Raw genomic sequence first — 22,948 nt, 5'->3', positions numbered from 1 at the left:
CTCTAAATCAATTAAATTAATAAAGCACATTTATCTAAATTAACCCCTTTCCTCTTTTAAATAAATAAATAAATATTTATTTAAATCCCTAAACTACCCCTCGCTCCCTCTCCCCGTCCCCCCCACTTGCATTCTCCTACAAATGCAAGTTGCACCTATTTGATTGAAATAAATGAATTTTTTTTAATTAAAAACCTATTTTCTCTCACCCACCAAACCCACTAGACTCTTCTAACTCATTATAGATTCTTCTAATCCATTCTAAATTAACCTAATCACCTTCCCTAATTATTGTCACATTCCGAAGCAACTTGAAGTCACTTCTCAAATCCTCAAAGTATTTGAAAAGCATTAAATGATTTTGTGTCTTCAACAAGTTAACCCCTAAAGTCTTCCAAAACATTAATGGTTCTTACATAGCATTACATAGCCATTAATGGTTAAAATCAACTCACCCGCATGGTTAGAGACTTTCCCTCTAACTCAACCCTCATTTGACTCATGGGTCTCTTCAAGCATTTATTGTTTTGACCATGGTTATCCCCACTAACTCTTGCACAAGATTTTGTCCATTGGATAAAGGCATTATTCATTGGCTAAATGCTTTATTCATTCAACTCAAGCCTAACCTTACCTCCTAAGGTAACCTTCAAGTCATCTCAAGCGTTTAATATTTCTTCCCTCTCCTCTCAAGCCATCTCATGTTGACATTTGTCATCCTGGGATTGGGTTGAAAGCCCTCACATGGATCATAAACCCATCAATCCTGACCCTTGTTGAGATTACTCAATCTCAACCATCCATTGCCCTATTTTTCCTATAAATAGAGCCCATTCCTTCTTCAAAATGATCCATAAATCTTGTATGCATCAAACTTATAGTAAATTTGAGAGAGCATTTAGAAGCACTTTTCTTTGTTATTTTGGCTAAAATTAACATAGATTAATTAAGTATTTTCTCATATTTAGCTTGTTTGTATTTACATAATTAGGAATTTTCATAATCTTGAATCTCCATAAGACATCCATAATAGTGCAAAAAGCTGAGGGCTACACTCATATGGAACTTGGAGAGGAGAGCAACAAGGGAGGAGCAACTATGAGCATATTGGAGGGCATCTTAGAGGGTTTTGTGTCTTTACTTTTTTTGTGTGTGTTTTCCATAATCTATTTTATATCTCTCTTGGTATGCATGTTTAGGATTGTAGTTTCATTCATCTTTCATTTTTTATTGCTACTAACAACACTAATGACGTTTGAATCTTATGTTTCATGCATCCTTTTTGGTGTGCATCATTTGGTGAACCTGACATGAATCGAACATGCAACCTTCTAATTTCAAAACTAACTTTTTTTTTGTGATTTCCTCATAAATTGCCACACATAGGTTTCGCTTTAGCGCTATTGACACGTGTTTTAGCGCCTTTGACAATAGAATATTTAGAACTTTGGTCTGAGTTCTGGTGCTTCTGTCGGAGATTTAGCGTTGTTGTTGTAGTTATACTGTTATTGTTGGTTAAATAGTGTTATTGTAAATATTTTAGCGCGTTTGTGCTCTCTGTTTGAAAGCATTTTCATTCTGTTTAACAGTTTAAATCAGCGTGTATGTCCATCTTTTAGTGCTTTTGGTGTTAATTTAGCACGTCTGTTAGTACTTCAACGCTTTGTCTTAAAGTGGCACTTCTGTGTTTACACAGAGTAGCGCTTTTGTAATAGAGAGTTGAAAAAAAGATTTGTGTAACCGAAAAAAATTAAAATTTTAGGCTTGTAGAAGCCCACCAAAAAGCTTCATTTTACTAAGTGTTTTCTTTTGTTGTGCAGGTTTGCTAACCTCTTGTTTGCAAGATTCGAGGAGTTAGAAATTAGGAATTTTATTTCTTTTTCTTTCTAGTTTTTCTTTTAAAGTTAGATTAAAAAGAATTCACTTTCCTTTTGGTTTAAAACAAACTTCATCTTTCATTTTGGACTAAAATCAACAAAATTTTCAATTTGGGCTTAAAAAGAAAATCATTTTGCAAAGCTAAAAAGAACCACAAATCAAACAAACAAAATTTGCTTTTTTTGCAAGTTAAGGACAAACTTTTCATTTTGGGCTTAAAAACAAACCAACAACTTTCATTTCTTGCAAGGATAAAATTCACAATCAACCTTTTTATTTGCAAGTTAAAGATGTTGAGAAGTTGAATAGGCAAACAACAAAGTCCACTTTGCAAACAAGAGATAAAAAAACTAGTGAAATCGCACCAAAAACTTCTAGTTCTTTCACAAAAATCAATAAATTGTGGGAGAGAGTTAGAGATAGAGATCTAAAAATTTAGTAGTTATAGGCCACATTGGCTACCCTTTCTCAACAATCCAATTTCCACCATTTATATGTCTCCTATTGGGACAAGATTAAGGCCCTTGTTGCTTCTTTAAGGACAACCCTCCAATTCATTGCAAACACTCAAAAGATGAGCACAAATGTGGGGTCAGTAGTTGAACAAACATTGCAAAGGATCACTACAAAAATGGTCAAGTCAAAGTCACTAATTGAAAAACTATATGTTGTGGATAATCATGCCTTGGTTTCCATGGGTATCATCGATAAAATATTGGTTGCAAGAAGAGCTAACGAGTTTATTGAATGTAATGCAGTCACTCTTAAGAGCAGAGAATGCTTTAGAGCCCTCAGGCTCACTATGGCACATATGAAGGGTCGAATAGAGAAACTCGTCCAACTAGGCCTTGTATCTCCTTTCTCAATGGACATGATAGTGCTAAATGAAAACAAAAATAAATAACTATTGGATGAAAGACAACAAGATCAATCTTCCTTGTAGGTTTTAGGCCTCAACCCCAATGACACAAAAATTGAACAGATATTGCACCCCTTAACACAATTAAATTTCCATATGGAGGTTGCACAAACCATTTTGGCTAACATCTCTTTCCAAGAGATGGTTGATTTAGATCAGTTTTTCAAAGACTTTTAGTTTCATATTTAATTATCTGAGGCAGATTGGGCATCATTGCAATCTGCGCTTTTGAAATTATGAATTTATTTTCCCAACCCTCCCTTTTTACGCATGCAAAATTATCATGAACCAGAGTTTTGAGTTCATTTCTCCACAGGCAAAGAACTCTCAAGGAGTTGTCAAATCTGTAGATCCATCTATAGATGTCTAAGGGCTATATCAAAAGTCATCGATCTTGTAAGGTTTGCAACCTTTTCCTTTATCTAATTTCAACTTTTTATAGCCTAGGACTAAATTTTGAATATAATTAACCCACACCGAAATGCGCCACTTGGATTCTTGGTAGAATTTGTTACAATATCATGGCATGAAGTTCTTTTAAGGTGTGTGAAGTTGCCAACTGTCAGTTCGTGTATTTTTGTTCTAAAGTTATTTTTTTGAGGTATTCGCCCAAAGGTCACCAGGTGTCACCCTTGCGATCTTTTGAGAAAAAGGAAAAGAGGAAGATTCAACAAGATCTGCCTTCATGTTGCACATCTAGGATGCAGGTAGGTTAACTACATAAAAGAACAAGGAAAATGAGACAATGACCTCTGAGGCCATTGCATCAAGAATGGTGAATAGATCTAGGTGGCTCCACTCGCCATGCACACAAAGAAGTAATAATGGACAAGGATCATTGGTTTGAGATAGTTGCAACAATCTTTGTGATGGAATTTACATGTGGTAGATATGTAGGGTTTCTTTCAGTTACATTCTCCTTGGCAATTAGACGTTTTGTGATCTATGTAAGTGTTGGTGCCCAAAACCACAGATTGGAAAACCCAAAGACTTGCCAAATCCTCAAGCAGTCCAATCAGCCTTGACCAACGAACAGGGATAGTCAAAGACTAAATCCCTCTGCACTTTAGGCTCCACTAAACCTAGGCGGGTATACCTCACACTCTCAAGAACAAAAGAGATTATTTAAAGTGGATTTAAGCCTTTTAGCAAATTACAAACAAGCAAATTGTTGTCAGCAATTATGCTTTATTATGTGTTTTAACTGAATACTTTGAAAAGAAATGATTGTGAATGTATATTGAAAATGAGATTTCTTTCAGGACCTAAAAGACATGCATAGATCAGTTCATATAGGATTTGGGAAGAATGTTTTATGTCAAGGACCTTGAATGCATACAGATCAAAACCTTGAAAAATCAATAACAGACCAGTGCCTCTATCCAGGGATATATATGACACTTTGTGGAAAGAATATCTTATCAACTCAAGAGACAATTTCTCATCAACTATGAAGGTTCAGTATGTGTTACACAAACAATAAGAACTCAATCTTTCACCTAATGCAACAACAAGTGATTCACATCATAGCAAATCTATAAATAGATTTTTCAGGAGGACAAAGATAACTCATCAACACAAAAGTGTACACAATATTTAGAAAAAGAGACAGTGAACCTTGTATATTAATCTTCAGGAAATAATTGCATACATAAGCTGCACTTGTAAATACTTCATTATAGATTGCTTGCACAAAATGATACTTCTTCCTATAGACTTCTCTAATACAAAATGATATTCAATTCTTACAGCATTATGTTATTCTTATGACTCCCCCCCCCATATCTACATTTTTTAACCACTTATATATGTGGTTGAATGGGCACCATACGCCTTTTGGGGTGAAAAGTCACCATTTTACATTAAAATTAACAAAACCCTTTGAAATTAATATGCAAACTAGTTAGTTAATAACCTTGCTTTAAGCTATCTTTCGGGTTTTTGTTTGGTCGGTTGCCTTAAACTTCAGATATGAATCTGAAAAATTGTTTAAGTGGTAGGAAACATCCACTTCTAAAATGGGTCTTCATCAGATCTGATATTTGCATAAATTTTCATTCCAAGTCGACATCTTCTTTCATGCAAGTCGAAATAACAAGTTTTTCAGCCTTTTTACAGTCTTCTGTATGGTCTACAACCAAAAACACATTGTACAGATCTAATATTTTTACTAGAGATTGGAAACTTGATTTTCTGAAATGGGTATTTCTTATATTTTCATTTTTCATTCATTTTAATTCTCTGTTCATATCATCTTCTATACAGATCAAAAACACTAGTCTTTCATGGGATCCATTGGAATAGATTTATTCATATCCTCCTTTACTCTAGTTATTCAAATCATTAATAATCCATTATGTGTCATTTCCATGAAGTGACCACCATTTCTAATAGTAGGGTGCTTGAAATTATTTGGAAATTTGAAGCCCCAACAGTAAGCTTGTGGACTTTCTGTATTAAGGGTTCACCAACTTTTAACAAGATACTTTGATTTTGTTTTTTCTCGAACTTTAGCTTTACTCTATTGATCAATGAAAGAAAGCATATCAAACTGTGCCTAGTTCATCTGTTTTGTATGTTTTATTTATGTTTGATGAATTATTTAAAGTTATGTCATTTACATGAGTAGAATATCTTGTCTTAATTTTTGACTTATAATTTCAATCCAAACGTATGGATCATCAAATCATGTGTTACACTCTCTAAGTTGTCTATAGTGTTTGTGATTTTTCATTATATCATGTCATTTGGTGAGTTGAGAACCATAAAATAAGTACTAGTCTGAAGTAGTTGAGAAGTTTTCATTCTGACAAGCCTTAACGGGTGCTTCTCACAAAAAGATCTAAATATTATGTTCTTGAAGTATTTTGTTTTCTTTCTAACAATGAAGAAATAGTGGTGTTTTATGCTTACGATTCAAGATTTGCACATTTCTTATCTTTCCAAGTAAATTTTTAAAACATTGTATAAGCTCTAGCGTATTGTTGTAACGTAGATTTGTTTTTTTTGTTTCCTTCTATCCTTTCCCTCTCAAAAGTTAATTGAAGAGTCGGCTTCTAAAATCTTAGAGGTTGTTTAGTGAAGCACATTTAGGTGTCCCATTCACCGAACTTCCCACAAGGCTATTTCCTCATAAGTTCAAATTTTAAGGATCGACACCATATTCATTCTCTTCATAATATGTCACTTTCACATACAAGAGGAAAAATTTTAGGGGTTTGTCTAGGTCAAACCTCGGGTTTGGAATTAACCCTTATGATGAATCGAAATAGAAAAGTGTTGAATCTAGAAATATAACGTTGAATTAAAATGTTATACCTTCTTTATGAAACTCCTTTGCCTTTAAGTCTTCAAAAAAAGGTTGATGTCATCATGTAGGAATTCGTTGATGTCTTTATAATAACTTGATCATGGAGGTCATCTCGAATGCTTAAAATCTAAATATTTGACCTCTCTTTCAATGCTCTAATGATACTTGACTGCTTACTCATGTGAATTTCTTGATACGAACTGAATTCTCAATTAAGAGATGTTTCAAATGAAGGGATAAGACTTGCTTTTATACCTATCCTCATAAAAAGTGGAAAATTATGAAGGATGACATTGGAAACCATTTTTTTCTCAATAATTTTTTACTATTAGAAGGTTCAAAATTTCCCTTTTGGTCTAGACTATGGCATCTGGCACCCTAGTCCAAGAGGACTATGGCACCTAGTGCCATGGTCCAATCCATCTAGGTTGAACAAAGGTCCGTGAAACCAAGCAGAGAATGAGGATCATAGATTTGGCACTAGTGTGAGCAAAATCAAGCATAATCAAGGTGTAGAAGGCAGAAACACTGATGTGAGGCCCAAGTGAGTTTGAAATTGTATGCAGATATAATTAACGATACTGCACTTATATGAATGTGATTTTGTTATCAAACAAATAACAATTTTTGTTCATATACTACAGATTCCATAAAAAAAATCTGGTCAAGTCTTTACAAAATCATTTTAAGAACATTTCTTACTAAACGTGATGATGTGGTGAGTTGCATCATAAGTTACATCTTGAAATCGTAAAATTACATGATGAGACTTCATATCACATTTTTTTTTTTTAAAAAGAGATAAATCCAAGTTGTATATCATTTAAAATTAAATATTTTTACATTTTAAATAAGAATGTGTTATTTTTAAAACAATAAATAGTATTTTTCTTTAACTATTAGGCTATTTATGTTGCATATAAAGACTAGAGATAACAAGATTTATGGCTACCAAAAGGTATTAGGATCATTTAGATTACATATAAATTATATTTAAAATAAGAGTGTGATGTTGTTATAACAATTAGGGGAAGTGTAGTTGTAGCCATTATAGCTAACTTTGTGCATCCACAAATCCTAAACGATACATTGGATTTTGATGATTTGTTTGGTTGTCTTTGTATGTGACTTAACTACTTATAGCTATTGTCCTAGTTTCTGGGTAGTAACAACGCACATTGTGGGATTTGTTATACACACAAGGGTCAAAAAGTGGTCATTTTAAAGTGTCGCTCGATACCTACTTAAAGATGCCCCAATAACCATGCACTGACAATTGCCAATACTTATGCACAAATCCCCAATAGTCATGCACTATGGGTACCAATAAAGGTGCAAAAATGGTCAATTACAATAAAAAAAATACTAACTATTAGGGGTAAACTGGGTGGCTATTGGTACATGTGAAATTTATTAATAGACTTTTAGTTGTCATTTTTTTGTTTTCTTTAAAGTTAGTAATTGGGAAGTTGTATAAGTAAGGAGTGAACAATAATCGGTGCTCTTCCCCTAGATATTTGTGATAAGATTTTGGATAAATCTTAAGAAAGCCATTTTAAGAACATTTCTCATTAAAGGATGTGGTTATTCTTCACACAAAATGGCATGTTGTACAATAACCCAAATCTACATAACAAAATGGTTTTTTCTGCATTTTAACAGCATTGCAAAGGCGAATTATGAGGATTGGGCTCGTGAAAATATTGTGAATATCCATATTTTTAAACAGATTTGAATTACCGTGCATGCCATGTTGTACAGAGAATAGTCGTCTCCCTCATTAAATGTGTTACATGATAAATTACACCTCCAAATCTTAATTGTAAATAAATAAGACTTCAATCATTTATAAAATAAATCAATCCAACAAAACTCCATATAGGGGAAGAGCACCATTAGTTGAGCATGTATGAATTGTTGTGAGGGTTGTTGATACTTTTTGCTCCAAAAATAGTACAAATAAAATCTATTGTTTGAAACATAAAATATCAATTTTTGTGTGTTTATATATTAATAATTACAATGCATTGCACTAATAGTTGTGACTTTAAAGTTGTTATTGCTATGAAATGTACCATTAGTTGTAAAAAGCAACCAATCATGTGATGTCACATCAATTGCACAAGTATAGGGTCTTTTTTTGCATGACGATTGGTCTCACTTTTTTATTGGACTCTTTTGGACACCTTGGTAAAAAGCATGCTGATGTGGCACCATACTTGATGATGTGGCCCAGAACCCTAGTTTTAAGCAGGGGACTTCCAAATAAACTGCTGTAAAAAATTGAGAGTGATTTGAAATTTCCACGTAAGATTTTGAAGACCGCGAAATTAGAGTATACAATTACTAGATCCTCCCCTAATGATAGATCAAAATTAATACACATGACTACTAACCCTAGATCCATCAAATTTAAAAGAGCAAGAAAAATCTCTACTCTTTTCTAGACTATCATTACCTTTAGGAGAGACCTGAAGTGCCTTGAAACTTGTTCGCCATTAAAGCCCTAGGGTTTCACTGGCCCTCGAGCCCAAACTAAACCACTAAAAAGAGTCCTAGAAGATCTAGATGCAGGAAGAAAAGCTTCAATTTTATATCACTGCAAGTAAGAATCGGGATTACATGAAGTGAGAACCAAGACTACTCGTGTGGTGGTGACGGGGAACACGAGGAAGCGAAGCGGTTCGAACTCGGGACTTTGGAGTGGGGAGGGCGTGTGGAAAATTCTGGTGGGGAGACAAATGCACCCAAATCAAGAAAAAAGAATGGTCTTTGGGTACCTGGAAAATTTCGCCAGGCAGACAGTGGAGGTTGGGGGAGTCGACCCTGGTCCCTCGGGCACAATCAAGAGGCATGTGTATTATGTGTTGTTGCTTAGTTCCGAGGCAGAGAGAGGAATAAAGAAGAATAGCAGGAGTTGCAGAGTCCGTAGGATTCGGATTAACAGCGACCTCTGCCATTTCTAGATCTTCAATTAATGCAACGTAGTTCAGTTCAGAAATGAGATAAATCTAAAAAGAAAGTGGCCTGTTGCATCCTGTCAGTAATTATTCAAATCCGTGCTACTTTTCCGTGTATTTGGGTTTAAATTTAATATATATTAATGTGAATAAAATTAATATGCTGCATAATGCAGGAAAAATTGAATAGTGAAACGATAGAGGAAGCGTACCAGTAGTCATTATAGCTAACCTCAGGAACCCACTGATGATTTTTTTAGGTTTTATAGTTTCTGTTTCGGCTTCTGGGCAGTAATGATGCATGTTGTGGGATCCAAGGGTCAAAAAGTATACATTTCTAAGTGTCATCCAATACGTGCATAAAGATGCCCCAATAACCGTGCACTTAAAATTGCCAATACTTATTCACAAATGTCCCGCTAGTAGTGCACTATGGGTATCGATAAAGTTGCACAAATGAGCCAATTATGGTTCAAACATGTTAAAGAAAAAATGACTATTGTACACTTGAAATTAATTAATAGGCTTTTAGTTATTTGTTTTTTGGTTTTTTTAAACATAGTAATTGGGAGGTTGGGTGTACAAGGAGTGAACACTTACTGTAACATGAAACGTAACTCTTACTTTGTGACACTTTGAATAAGGTGAAAGGAAGAATCTACCTGTTTGGTATGGGGTAAAGAGTTCAATTATGTTGTATTTATGTAGGGGAAATGATTCAATAGTTGAAAATGTTCGACCATTGTATTTGTTGATTTAGTGTTCAATATTTTTAATAATATTACACTAGTAGTTGTGACTTTAAAATTGTTAGGTTGATCATAAGTACCAATATAATGAAATGTATTTCTTCGATGTAAAAGCAATAAATCATATGATGTCACATTAGGGGAGAGGCGCCCAAAGTGGAGTAGGTTCCAATAGTAGGGATGGTAGTTGGACATGATTAATCTTTTAGTGAAGCACAATAAGTGTCATGTCAATACTTATCCTCAAAAAAAATTCAATAAATCTAAAAAAGCAACCAAATATGTGATGCTGCATCACACCAATAAGCATGACTTAGTGCACAACTATGGGTCTTATTTCTTTTTGGGGCCATTTTGGACACCTTAGTAAAAAAGAATATGATGTGGCATCATATTTGACCATGTGGACTCAAAACCAACTTTTTTAAGTACGATAATTGACAAGAAGCTATACAAAATTTAAAGTGATTTGAAATATCCATGGCAGATTTTGGGAGGCACAAAGTTAGGGTGCTCCACTATAGGGCCCTCTCCCCTAGTGAGCTAATGAAACATGACTTAGCACACAAGTGTTAAGTGTTAGACTCTAACTTTTTTGGACCTTTTTGGACACCTCAACAAAAAGCATGTTGATGTGGCATCAAATTTGATGATGTGGACCCAAAACCTTAGTTATAAATAGGGGACTTGCCAAATAAGATCTTGTAAAAAAATGGAAGTGATTTCAAGTTGTCATATAAGACTTTGAGAGGTGAAAATTTAGGGTGCACAAAGTTATGACATCAATTTTATATCAATTTTCCAAACTAGGTTATACAATTTTATATTAATTTCCAAAAATAGATTATATGTTATATTAGACTTATAATCTATTTTTAAAAATTGATAAAAAAAAATTTGATATCAAACAATGATCTATTGATAGCTTTAATTTTTATAATTGATTTGTTCAATATAAGATATAAAATAGATTAGTCATTTCATGTTTTATAATAAAAGTGATAATTAAATATTTTATACTTTATGACATGCACAATGTATAGTGTATGTTCTTGTTTGAGTCTGTTATATGTATAATTGTGTTATAAGCTTTGACAACAAAATTTTTGTTTAAGGCTTTTACTTTGTACAATCTTGACCACAATTTTGTTTTAAGCTTTCACTTCATACAATTTTGGCCTAAGCTTTGCAAAAGTACATTTTTGTTTTAGAATTTAGACTTTTCTACATACCATTTTGATTTGGAATTTCTAACATGGAATTGCTCCTTTTAGACGAAAATTAGACTTAAAAATGTTTTGAAAATGGTCACTAATGGCCTCCAAAACAAAAAAAAAAAAAAAAAACAGAACTTTTATTTATCTATATGAGTGGAGCCATTTAATTTCCTCCAAACATATGGCATTGTTAAAATATATTATAGTAGTTGGTGAGTTGTGTATAGCTCTAAGTGCCTCCCCTCGTCACATTTGTCATTCACAATATTCACTTCACTTTCCCCCTTCTTCATCCTTTTGCTCATAGTTTTACCCTTTTCAATTAAATCTACTTAAGTCTTATAAATAGATTTATTATCTTGATTGTAAAAATAATTTATAAGAACATATTCACATTTCGTCTTATATTTTTGAATTTTGTCATAGGAATTCTTTATTGTATTTTATTGTGAAAATGCATAAGTATGGTCATATAACTCTACATTTAATCATTGACTACGGTCATCATTTTTCACACATATGTATATGTAGAGTATTATTATAGTAAAAATAAAATGTATGTACTTAGAGTAGTTTCAAAATTTTTAAAAAAAATTATAAAATAATTACCTTCATCATAAATTTATTTTTAAGATTAAATAAGTTAGGGGAAATGAGTCAGTAGTGGACATAGCTAACTTCGTGCATCTTAAGTTCCTAAATGGTTGATCCGATTTCGACGATTTGTTTTTCTTCTCTCTGTATGCGATTTAACTGTTTAAAGCTATTGTTTTGGCTTGTGGGTAGTAATGATGCACGTTGTGGAATTCATTATGTGCACAAAGGTCAAAAAGTACAAATTTCAAAGTGTGGTCCAATACATAATCACCTTTGCGCCAATAGTAGATAACTCAAAATAGCTAGTAGTAGAGGACAAATGCCCCAGTAGTTAAGCACAAATGACCCAGTAGTGGTGCACAAATGTCCCAGTAATGGGTTAATTATGATAAAAAAAGATAAAAAATTATCCACTATTGGTATATGTGATATTTATTAATGGACCTTCCTTTACCATTTTTTTTTGGCTCCTATTATGTCTACTAATGGGGGGTGAGGTTGACAAAAAGATGACGGTTATTGGTTGTATGTCCACTACTGACTCCTTTTCCCTAAAACCATATCAAATTATTTTATTGTTGCTTGAAGAATGATGACATCAAATCATGGAAAAGTGACTTTACATTTTATTGGATTTGTAAAGAAATCACTAGAAATATATCAAATTTCCTAAATTGCACATACCATTTATTTCATTTATCTATACAAGATTTATTTGAAAAAGGCTTTCAAAAATATTGAGATGAGCAATTGATTGAGACAAGACTTTAACCATGTGTACATCCACCTTTACCATGTACTTATTTATTTAATTGTATTTATAAGAAATAAAAAATTATATAGAAAATTTGAACACAACAAAGTTGTTCATTATGTAAAATATACAATCAATAAAAAATGCACATAAAAAATTTATTACAATTTTAAAATTGTCAAAGATTATAAAAAATATTATTGAAAATTTTAGGATAATTGTAATGGTATTTTCATCATTTTATAGACAACATTAGGCTTGTCTTTGGTTAAAAAAAATTGGGATAATTGCATGCATGTCTTCATCAATTTTGCATAGACCCAACAATTGTGAAGCGAAATTAGAGGAACATTTTGTTTTTAAGGTTTCCATGATCTTTTTCAAAGAAAAACATGACCCTCTGCAAAATCTTATTCATTAAAGAAACGGACTGATATAAATCTACATTCTCAAAGATAATCAACATAACTTTTAATCATCACATTCTTTCACCAATGTATTGTCAATTTAACTTCCTTTCATTATTCATCATTATACAATTCTAATAATTTATCCTTTAACCATTTTATTGCTTAATATTTTATTTTAATCACTAGCTACTTTATTATTTTGCTACTTAGAACCTCTACTAAGCACTTATTATATCCCTCTCCAGCGTCTTGTCTCAATTAATACATCTTTTTGATGCCCCGTCTTTTACTTTTGCTTCAATGTAGTATTAATTTTTTTAAATCATTTATTTATCCGTTTTTTAAGAAACCCACATTTTATATCTTGGTTTCCAATTTCTTTGTCTATCTTTTTTCAAGGAGCACAACGCGCGATCTATCACTAGTGTCCTCTTCTTCTTGATAACAAATCATATAATATGATCCAAAACATCAATTCTAAAAAATTCTACACACTCAAAGGCACTATTTACCTCAATTCTCATCTTCAATTTTTTTTCTTAACTCATTTAAGAAACACAAACATTGACTCTTAATCAAAGAGGTTTCAACTTAAAACTCGTGCTTCCATATTAGATAACTAAATGATCTTGCAAATTTGACAAAAAAACCTTCAAGAAAACACAAACCTCAACTCTTAATCAAAGAAGTTTCACCCTAAAATCTATGCCCATGTATTAGATAAACGATTCTAAGAATTTGATGTAAAATTCATCGATAAAAAACACAATCAAAATTCATTTGACCAAAAATATACTTAATTTGCTAAACTATTGGCTTGGTAAAGACATTGCTAACAAAGATTGATTTTAATCATACACTCTACTCTACGGTGGCGGCTACTGAAGTTCCAAAAATGCATTAATGTATTACGGAGAGTCGCATAACATGCAGTTACGGATGCATTGCAAACCATTGATCGCAAAAACGACGGCTGTGATTTTTCGAAAGTGTCAATAACATGAACAGTTTTGAAACCAGAATAGAGTACCGATCCATCATCAAAATAATAAAATAATAACTGAACTAAGAAACATTAAAAACTGGTCTGTGTGAAAAAGAGAATTGTACGTTGTATGATACGGCTGTGTAAAGAGGATGGGGTGGAGTCCTTGCCTCAGTTTCTGGTGTTCTGGGTTTGGCTTGCCATCAACTGAAGTGTACTTATGAATGGTAACTAAAATGACAGGGCGTGCAGGTAAAGAGGATATGAGATCGTCCTTCATTTAATATAAAACCAAACCTATCTGTTGGGCATTAGAGCATAGCTCAGCAAATCGTCTTTTATTAATTATTATGTGCTGTGGAAGTTGTCATCATTAGCGGAATTGAAGCCATGCTTTTTAAGAGAGAGACCGACTGATCTGACATGCTGACTGGCTTCGCACTTGCCACGAATATAATGAAGGACGATAATTATTTAGTTTCTTGACTTATTGACAAGCTTAAGACATGCTGAATTTCAGAGCTATGTGACCGTAAATCAGAAACTACCACGTACCTGGACCTTGCTAAAAAAATGAGTGACAGTGAGGATATGAACAGTCAGCACCAAAAAAAAGTATGATGACTTGCTATATTAAACTTTGAAATACTACAGAAATATAAATAAGTGTCATGTACTTAGCGGGAATAGTGTGATTATGATCAATGTTTGTGGTTGATTGTGTGTTATTTTTTGTATCAATGTTTTGGAACAAGAGATTTTATGTCAAGTTCTTGGGAATAGTGTGATTATGATTAATGCTTCTGAATTTGATTATATTTTTTTTTTTTGCATCAATATTTTGGATCACCATATTAAACTTTGAAATACTACAATGATATAAATAAGGATCTTGTACTTAGTGGCAGAGTATTTGTTTCATAAATTAATGAGCAATCACATCTTGGTGTGCAAAGGTCTTGTTGGTGTAAATAATTATTCATCATGGATATTATTACACTTACTTAAGTTTACTTAGGATAATGCATTTCATAGTAGTTTGGATATGAGACACTTGGGTGTTTGTGCCACATTGGGATAGTGTGTGTAGGAGAAATTCCACATTTTATGGTGTTGATCTTGTTATTACACTATCATATCCACTTATTGTGGAGTGATAATTCCACCTTCGGTGGGTGATCCACCTCATGTGGAATATTATATTATTTCTCCTACCTACCCACACCTATTTCCTACCTACCCTTGTTTCTTATTGAGCCACATGTCATGTTTGTGTGCTCATACATATCCCTAGCCTTGTCTATATAAGCAGGCTCATCTACATTGTATGTAACTATTGAACTATTGAATCATTATTGTTGATCATTCTTATTGATGAGAATACAATTTATTCTTGTCCCATATTGTGTCTCTATTTTGTACATTTCATTGAGCTCTTGATCTTGGCAAAATCCAACATGGTATCAGAGCCATTGGGGCTTCATTGATTCGTCTTGAAGAGGCATTATTGTGACGTCAAGAGGCAAATCTGAGGAGCAACATCTTTTGGAGGCGTCCTAGACCAGATCCGACCTCGCCATTGCGTCCAGAAGGCCGTTTCCGTGAATTTTGGTTATAAATCCGGCCTATTTTGGTGAGAAAAATTTTTTCTCCAATTTTGCTTGTATCGTACGGATTTTCAATTTTTTTAATATATTTTTTGAAAAAAAAAAAAATTTCATTTTTTCGAAAAAATTTTCCGAAAAATCGAAAAAAAAAAATTTGAAAAAAAATTCGAAATCAAAAAAAAATAAACAAAAAAAAGCATTTGTTTGGGGGTCCGCAGACCCCCGTACCCCCGTGACCCGCACGTTGCAGGGACCGCCGTACCTGTCAGAACCTGTCTCTGTCGTGCTCGTCGTACCTGTCATTGCAGGTGTTGCAGGTTCGGACGCCGCTCGTATCGCACAGCGCCGTCGCCGGCGCCTCCCCCGCTCCCCGGCCGCAGCTTCCTCCAGCGGCCCCCGCAGCGCCGCCCAGCTACCTGTCGGACTTCGTCGCTCCGCTCGCCGTCCAGCAACACCCCCAGCGCGGGCTCCTTCCTCCAGCGGCTCCCGCGTGCACCTCCGGCCGCCACCAGCGGCTCCTCCCGCCGCTTCGCCTCTGGGCACCGCCATGCGAACACCAGACCACGAAGACCGGAGGACCGCGCCCGCCACGTGGCAGGAGGCCACTGGCCCGCGGTACAAACCGTACTGCCCAGTCAGCTTTTTCGTACGCCACATCGACAGTACGGCTTGCACAGTCAGCACACCACGCAGCTCGTCCGTACTTGGCCACGTCATCTGTCCGTACAGTACGGACGCCTAGTCAGCAGAAGGCGAAGTTTTTGCGACGGTCATACGGCCGTCAAATTTAATCGCGTGACTTGTTAACGTCTGCGCCACATCAGCAGGGTTTGAAAATTTTTGGACCCCCTCTCATTGGCATTTTTTATTTTACAGTTCAACTTCAAATGGCCATAACTTGCTCATTTTTGCTCCTTTTTTGGTGCAATTTTTTTTTAAATGGGCTAGAATTTCGTGCTCTCCGCAGTGGTGAAGAAATTTTTTGTTTTTGATGCACCGATTTTTTGAGAAAATATAGTTTTTGGTGACTGTACCTAAGTAATCTCAGTTTTTGCAACTTCAGAGGCTTCGTTTGGGGTCATACGACCTCCTTTTCAGGTGCCGTTTTTTTTTAAAGTGCGTATTTTTTTGTCTACTTTCACATGATGCTATCATATTGATGCCATTTTAAGTAAAAATTGTACTTTCAGATCTTGGCCATTTTTGGCTCTCTTGGTACTTGTATATTTGCTTGAATCTCAGTTAGATTCATTGCACTATTGATAGAAGTCTCTTGTATCTCATTTGAGAAGTTGTAAAATTTTCATCATAAGTCCACTTTGCCTTGTTTTGCAAGTGGCTCATTGTAATCGCACTAAGTATAAAGTGCCAAATCATCACTTTAGGGGGGTTACATTGATTGAGTGAATTTGGGGGGGTGTCTCTTGTGCTTTTGTGCTCTTGTGTTCCTTCCTTTTTGCTACTATGGGTTCTTCTAAGTTTCCTCTCTTAACTCCACATAACTATGCTACTTGGAAAACTGATGCATGGAGTAAACTTATGGAAAAAGGACTCACTCATTACATTGATGGAACTATTGTTGCTCCAGCTGATCCTAAGGCTGATCCAGTTGGTCACTTAGATTGGCTCACTAAAAATATCATGGCAATTGGTACCTTAAGAAAGTATGTATCAAAGGATCTCATTTTTCATATTGAGAAATGTACTCTAATCAAGGATGCTTGGCAAAAGTTTCAAGAATTGTATGGTCAAGTTGATGAGATTAGGGGATATCAAATTGATAGTGATCTCACCATGTTAGATCCCAAGAACTTTGATACTATACAAGATTATGTCACTAAGGCAAATGAGTTGAGGGCACAACTCAAAGATTGTGGCATTGATAAGAAAGATACTCAATTGATATTCAACTTGATAGGCAAGCTTCCACAAGAATATGCAGCATTTGTTTCTAGTTTCCAAACCCATAGGATGACAATGGGTTCAAGCTACACAATGCCTACATTTTATGCTTTCAATGAAATGTTGATGATGGAACAAACTAAGTTGATAAGCATGGGCATTCTTAAGGCTTCTAAGTCTCAAGCCTTAGTGGCAAATCAAGGGAACAAAGGAAATCAAGGAAAGGACAACTCAAACAAGAAGAAATGGCAATCAAAGCCTAAGGAAAAAGCACCATCTTCTCCACAACAAGGAGATTCATCCTCTTCCAAGAGAGATAATTCACCAAAGAGAGAGAGAACTACTTGTGCTTATTTTAAAAAGATTGGTCATGAGGAGCATCGTTGCTATTTTAAGAAGATTGATGAGCTCACACATATCATCAAAAAGCATAACATTGATTTGCCTAAAGTCTACAAGAAGGATGATTCATCAACTTCAACTTCCTCACATTCAAAAGGAAAAGGGCAAGCATTCATGGCTTCTACAAGTGGAAAGACTCACTCTTTTGGAACAAGAAAAGGAAAAGCTCTATGTGCTACTATCAGTCATGATTCAGAGAGATGGCTTCTAGATTCAGGGGCTTCTCATCATATGGCATCTTCACAGTCTATGTTCTCTACATTTGAGCCTTGCACCATGCCACAGATTTTGATGGGCAATCATACATACATGGATGTGATTGGGAAAGGATCTATTGACATTGGGGATAACACCTTCAATGATGTGTTGTGTGTACCCCACTTGACAAACAATCTCCTTTCTATCTATCAAATCACACATGGCGCAACTAAGAGAGTTGTGGAGTTCACACCTGACTTAGTTTTCATTAGAGACATGGAGACTAGAGCTATCATTGTGACTGGGGTGGTTGATCATGCATCTCGATTATACTCCTTTTCAAATTTTGTTGATGATGATGATTTCACATTTGATGATTCTATACATGATGATCACACTTCTTGTGATGATTCAGATTTTGAGGAGAACTTTGGGCACTTAAACATGGGGATTCTCACATGTAACCCCATTCTTGAGTCTTGTATTTCATCTCCTCCTATTGATATCATATCAGCTATTGCACCTGATGATGCAGATAGTGCGACAGTTTTGCCTTCATGTGATTCAGTGCAGCAGGATATTCATTATCTTCCAGCTTCAGATTCATGGGATGATTACTTGACAGATATTGCAGATTTGTTTATGGAATCCTACATTACAGATTTGGGAGACATCATTGATGACATTCATCTTCTCTTTGATGAAGATGATCCTTCTTCGATTGTTGCGAGGGCACACTCTGACCCTCTTGTTCATTCTCTACATGATCATTCTTTTGAGGTTGACATGATTGTGGATACTTATGTACATCAGTTGGAGGAGGTCTCTTTATTTTTTGAGGAGACATGTGAGTCTTTGGGACATGTTCTACATCCATCTCCACTAGATCTTGGAGTGCCTTTTTCAGCAGTGTGGCACAGTTTACCACCTTTGGAGGGGGTATCTTTCAGCATCGACATGGGGACACTTGAGCAGTTTTCAGAGATTCCTTTCATCATGAGTTTTCTTCATACATCTTCCCTTCATGATTGGGGAGACTTCATGGATACACCTTTGGTTTTGTTTCTTCCTAAGGGGAGGAATGTTGTTCGACGTTCGTGGAGCAGTTTCTTCATACATCAAGCTTCTATCATTGGTGCAGATTCTCGATTGAGGGGGGGTTCACAGTTTGACTTCTCTTCTTCTCTCATATGGGGAGGACTTTTTCCTCACATGGGGTTTTGTTCCTCACATTCTTCTATGAGAGTTCTCTTGTATGTTTTTCATCTCTTTTTGGGGGAGGGTTTTTTCCCATTGGGTTTTTCTCTCTTTCCCCACTTTGTGAGAGATTTCATTGCATTGGTTTGCATGCATTTGCATTTGTACATGGGTACCTAACATGGCCTCGTAGCCGGGACCCATCTTGCATTGCTTAGTTGCATTGTAGACTTAAGTGCATTCCCCTAAGTTGCACTTAAGGGGGGGTGTTGGTGTAAATAATTATTCATCATGGATATTATTACACTTACTTAAGTTTATGTAGCGTCCTAAAATTGCGACACTTGCAATTTCGACTGCATTTCGGTCTTCACGATGGCGACGCAACATGCAACCTGAATGGAGACCCCGAAACCTGATTATGACACTGAAAACTGCATTTTCTTGCACCCTGGCCTGAACCTCCTTTGCACCCTGTTGTCCCGGGAGGTGGGACCAGAGCGCCCAGCGCCCTGGTCCTTCAAGACCAGGGTGCCCAGTGCCCTGGTCCCCAGGACCATGGCGCCCAGCGCCCTAGTCCCTGGGTCCTATTTTGGGCCCGGTCTCTTTTGGACTTCGGGTCTTATGATTGCAAATTGGAAAATTATCTTTCCTGGTCGGCCTAAGGTCGGGAAAATCAGTCTATCAGCCCTAATTGACAAGTATATAAACTACATTTTCCTCTTCCATTTGGATAAGGAGGACATATGTGTACAAGCGTGGAAACTATACTCAAGCATTCAAGCATTCCTTCAAGTAATTGATCATTTCAAGTCTCCATTCAAGGCCAAGTGTTGCATTCAAGACAAGGATTCAACCATTGAAGAGGAGATCACTTACAACACATTACATGCTACAACATACAACATACAACAAACAACAACATCTATACCTTCGCACATAAGGATACAAACATCCTTACAACAAGGTATTAGTACTTGTTTTACATTACATTTACAGCAATTTCTCATTTCTTGGTTAATTCCAAAACCGGGGTTTGACCTAAAGGCAAACCCCTAATCCCTAACCCCCCAATCGTCTTCGCTTTTCTGTGTGTAGGTTGCAGGTACGCAGCTGAAATTGAAGATCTGGAATCCTTGTGCAGAGATGAACAGATCCCCCTTCGTTTTGCGGATTTTTCGGAGGACCGTGGCGCCGGGCGCCATCGTCCCGACAACTTTTGCTCAAATTTGCAGGACAGCGTCGTATCGACATTTTATTGCTAATTCCAGGTCCGCAGCTTCATCCTATATCCCTATCTCAGTTTATAAGCGAATCTTTGTCACTTTCTATGCATTCCTAGCTTAATTCTTCTATCAACATTCTTTACAAAAGAGGGTAGCCTTGCTGTCATAACCCTTGAAACTCATTTAGCATCCAATCTTGCATTGCGTGGGATTGGATCTTGTGGGTTTCAACCCCTCTTTTGAATGTAAAGTCTCTCCCCTAAGTGAAAACCATCAACCCTAGAGTGACTCTCCCTTCTCTCTCCTCGAAGTTGGAAGAGGGGAGAGCAACTAGGGTTCGATCACGATTTTCCGCTTTACAGTTTACTTAGGATAATGCATTTCATAGTAGTTTGGATATGAGACACTTGGGTGTTTGTGCCACATTGGGATAGTGTGTGTAGGAGAAATTCCACCTTTTATGGTGTTGATCTTGTTATTACACTATCATATCCACTTATTGTGGAGTGATAATTCCACCTTCGGTGGGTGATCCACCTCATGTGGAATATTATATTATTTCTCCTACCTACCCACACCTATTTCCTACCTACCCTTGTTTCTTATTGAGCCATATGTCATGTTTGTGTGCTCATACATATCCCTAGCCTTGCCTATATAAGCAGGCTCATCTACATTGTATGTGACTATTGAACTATTGAATCATTATTGTTGATCATTCCTATTGATGAGAATACAGTTTATTCTTGTCCCATATTGTGTCTCTATTTTGTACATTTCATTGAGCTCTTGATCTTGGCAAAATCCAACAGGTTTGAATGGAGAAGTGATAATGTAGAGAGAGAGAGAGAGAGAGAGAGAGAGAGAGAGAGAGAGAGAGAGAGAGAGAGAGAGAGAGAGAGATGAAATACTACAATGATATAAATAAGGATCTTGTACTTAGTGGCAGAGTATTTGTTTCATAAATAAGGATCTTGTACTTAGTGGCAGAGTATTTGTTTCATAAATTAATGAGCAATCACATCTTGGTGTGCAAAGGTCTGAATGGAGAAGTGATAATGTGCAGAGAGAGAGAGAGAGAGAGAGAGAGAGAGAGAGAGATTTTGCATCAACATTTCGGATCACCATATTAAACTTTGAAATACTACAATGATATAAATAAGGATCTTGTACTTAGTGGCAGAGTATTTGTTTCATAAATTAATGAGCAATCACATCTTGGTGTGCAAAGGTCTGAATGGAGAAGTGATAATGTGCACACACAGAGAGAGAGAGAGAGAGAGAGAGGGGGGGGGCTTATAATTACATATTTTTGTTAACAATCACTTGCTTAAGGACTCGACAATTCACCTTTAAGACCTCTTAGATGTACCTATTACATATGATACTAAGATATTTTTATCCTAGATGATAAAACACATCCATTTAATAAGAAAGGGAAGTAGAAATCAATGAATAAAGAAGATGCATGATTTTATTACGATGATGGGATCTAGAACTTGGGATTGACAATGTTGGAATGTTGTGTGAGTCATTTCATGCTTCTAGTAGTCTTAAATTAATTCACATGCCTTTCTACAAAATAGTTCATGTGCTTTGTCTATGTTGCCACCTAAATCTCTCTATTAATGGTACAATCATTCATAATTGCCTTTTAATTTACTTTTTTTGTGAACAATCACAAGATGTCATGTGTCCATGGGGAGCTATGACTCAAGTCCAATACATTACTTGCTTAAGGACTTGACAATTCACCTTTAAGACCTCTTAGATGTACAGGTATTACATATAATAATAACATGTTTTTGTCCTCGATGATAAAAACACATCCAATTAATAAGAAAAGGAAGTAGAAATTGATGAATAAAGCAAATGTGTGATTTTATTATGATGATAGGATCTAAAACTTAGGATTAATAATGTTGGAATTCATCTTTAAGACCTCTTAGATGTACCTATTACATATAATACTAACATATTTTTATCCTAGATGATAAAACACATCCAACTAAGAAGAAAAGAAAATCGAAATTAGTGAATAAAGCAGATGAGTGATTTTATTATGATGATGGGATCTAGAACTTGGGATTGACAATGTTGGAATGTTGTGTGAGTCATCTCATGTTTCTAGTAGTCTTAAAATAATTTGCATGCCTTTCTGCAAAATAGTTCGCATGTCATCTCATGTTTCTAGTAGTCTTAAAACAATTCACATGCCTTTACTGCAAAATGGTTCACATGATTTGTTTATGTTGCCATATGAATCTCTCTATTAACTATGCAGTCATTCATAATTGCCTTTTAATTACCTTTTTTTGCAAACAATCACAAGATGTCACGTGTCCATGGGTAGCTATGACAAGTCCAACACATCACTTGCTTAAGGACTCAACAATTCACCTTTAAGACCTCCTAGATGTACCTATTACATATAATACTAAAATATTTTTATCATAGATGATAAAACACATCAAATCAACAAGAAAATGAAGTAGAAATTAATGAATAAAGAAGATGCATGATTTATTATGATGATAGGATCTAGAACTTGGGATTGACAATGGTAGAATGTTGTGTGGATCATCTCATGTATCTAGTAGTCTTAAAACAATTCTCGTGCCATTTTGCAAAATAATT

Source organism: Cryptomeria japonica, chromosome 10 (assembly GCF_030272615.1).
Source record: "Cryptomeria japonica chromosome 10, Sugi_1.0, whole genome shotgun sequence".
NCBI classification, from domain to species: Eukaryota; Viridiplantae; Streptophyta; class Pinopsida; order Cupressales; family Cupressaceae; genus Cryptomeria; species Cryptomeria japonica.
This window is presented reverse-complemented; position numbering follows the sequence as displayed.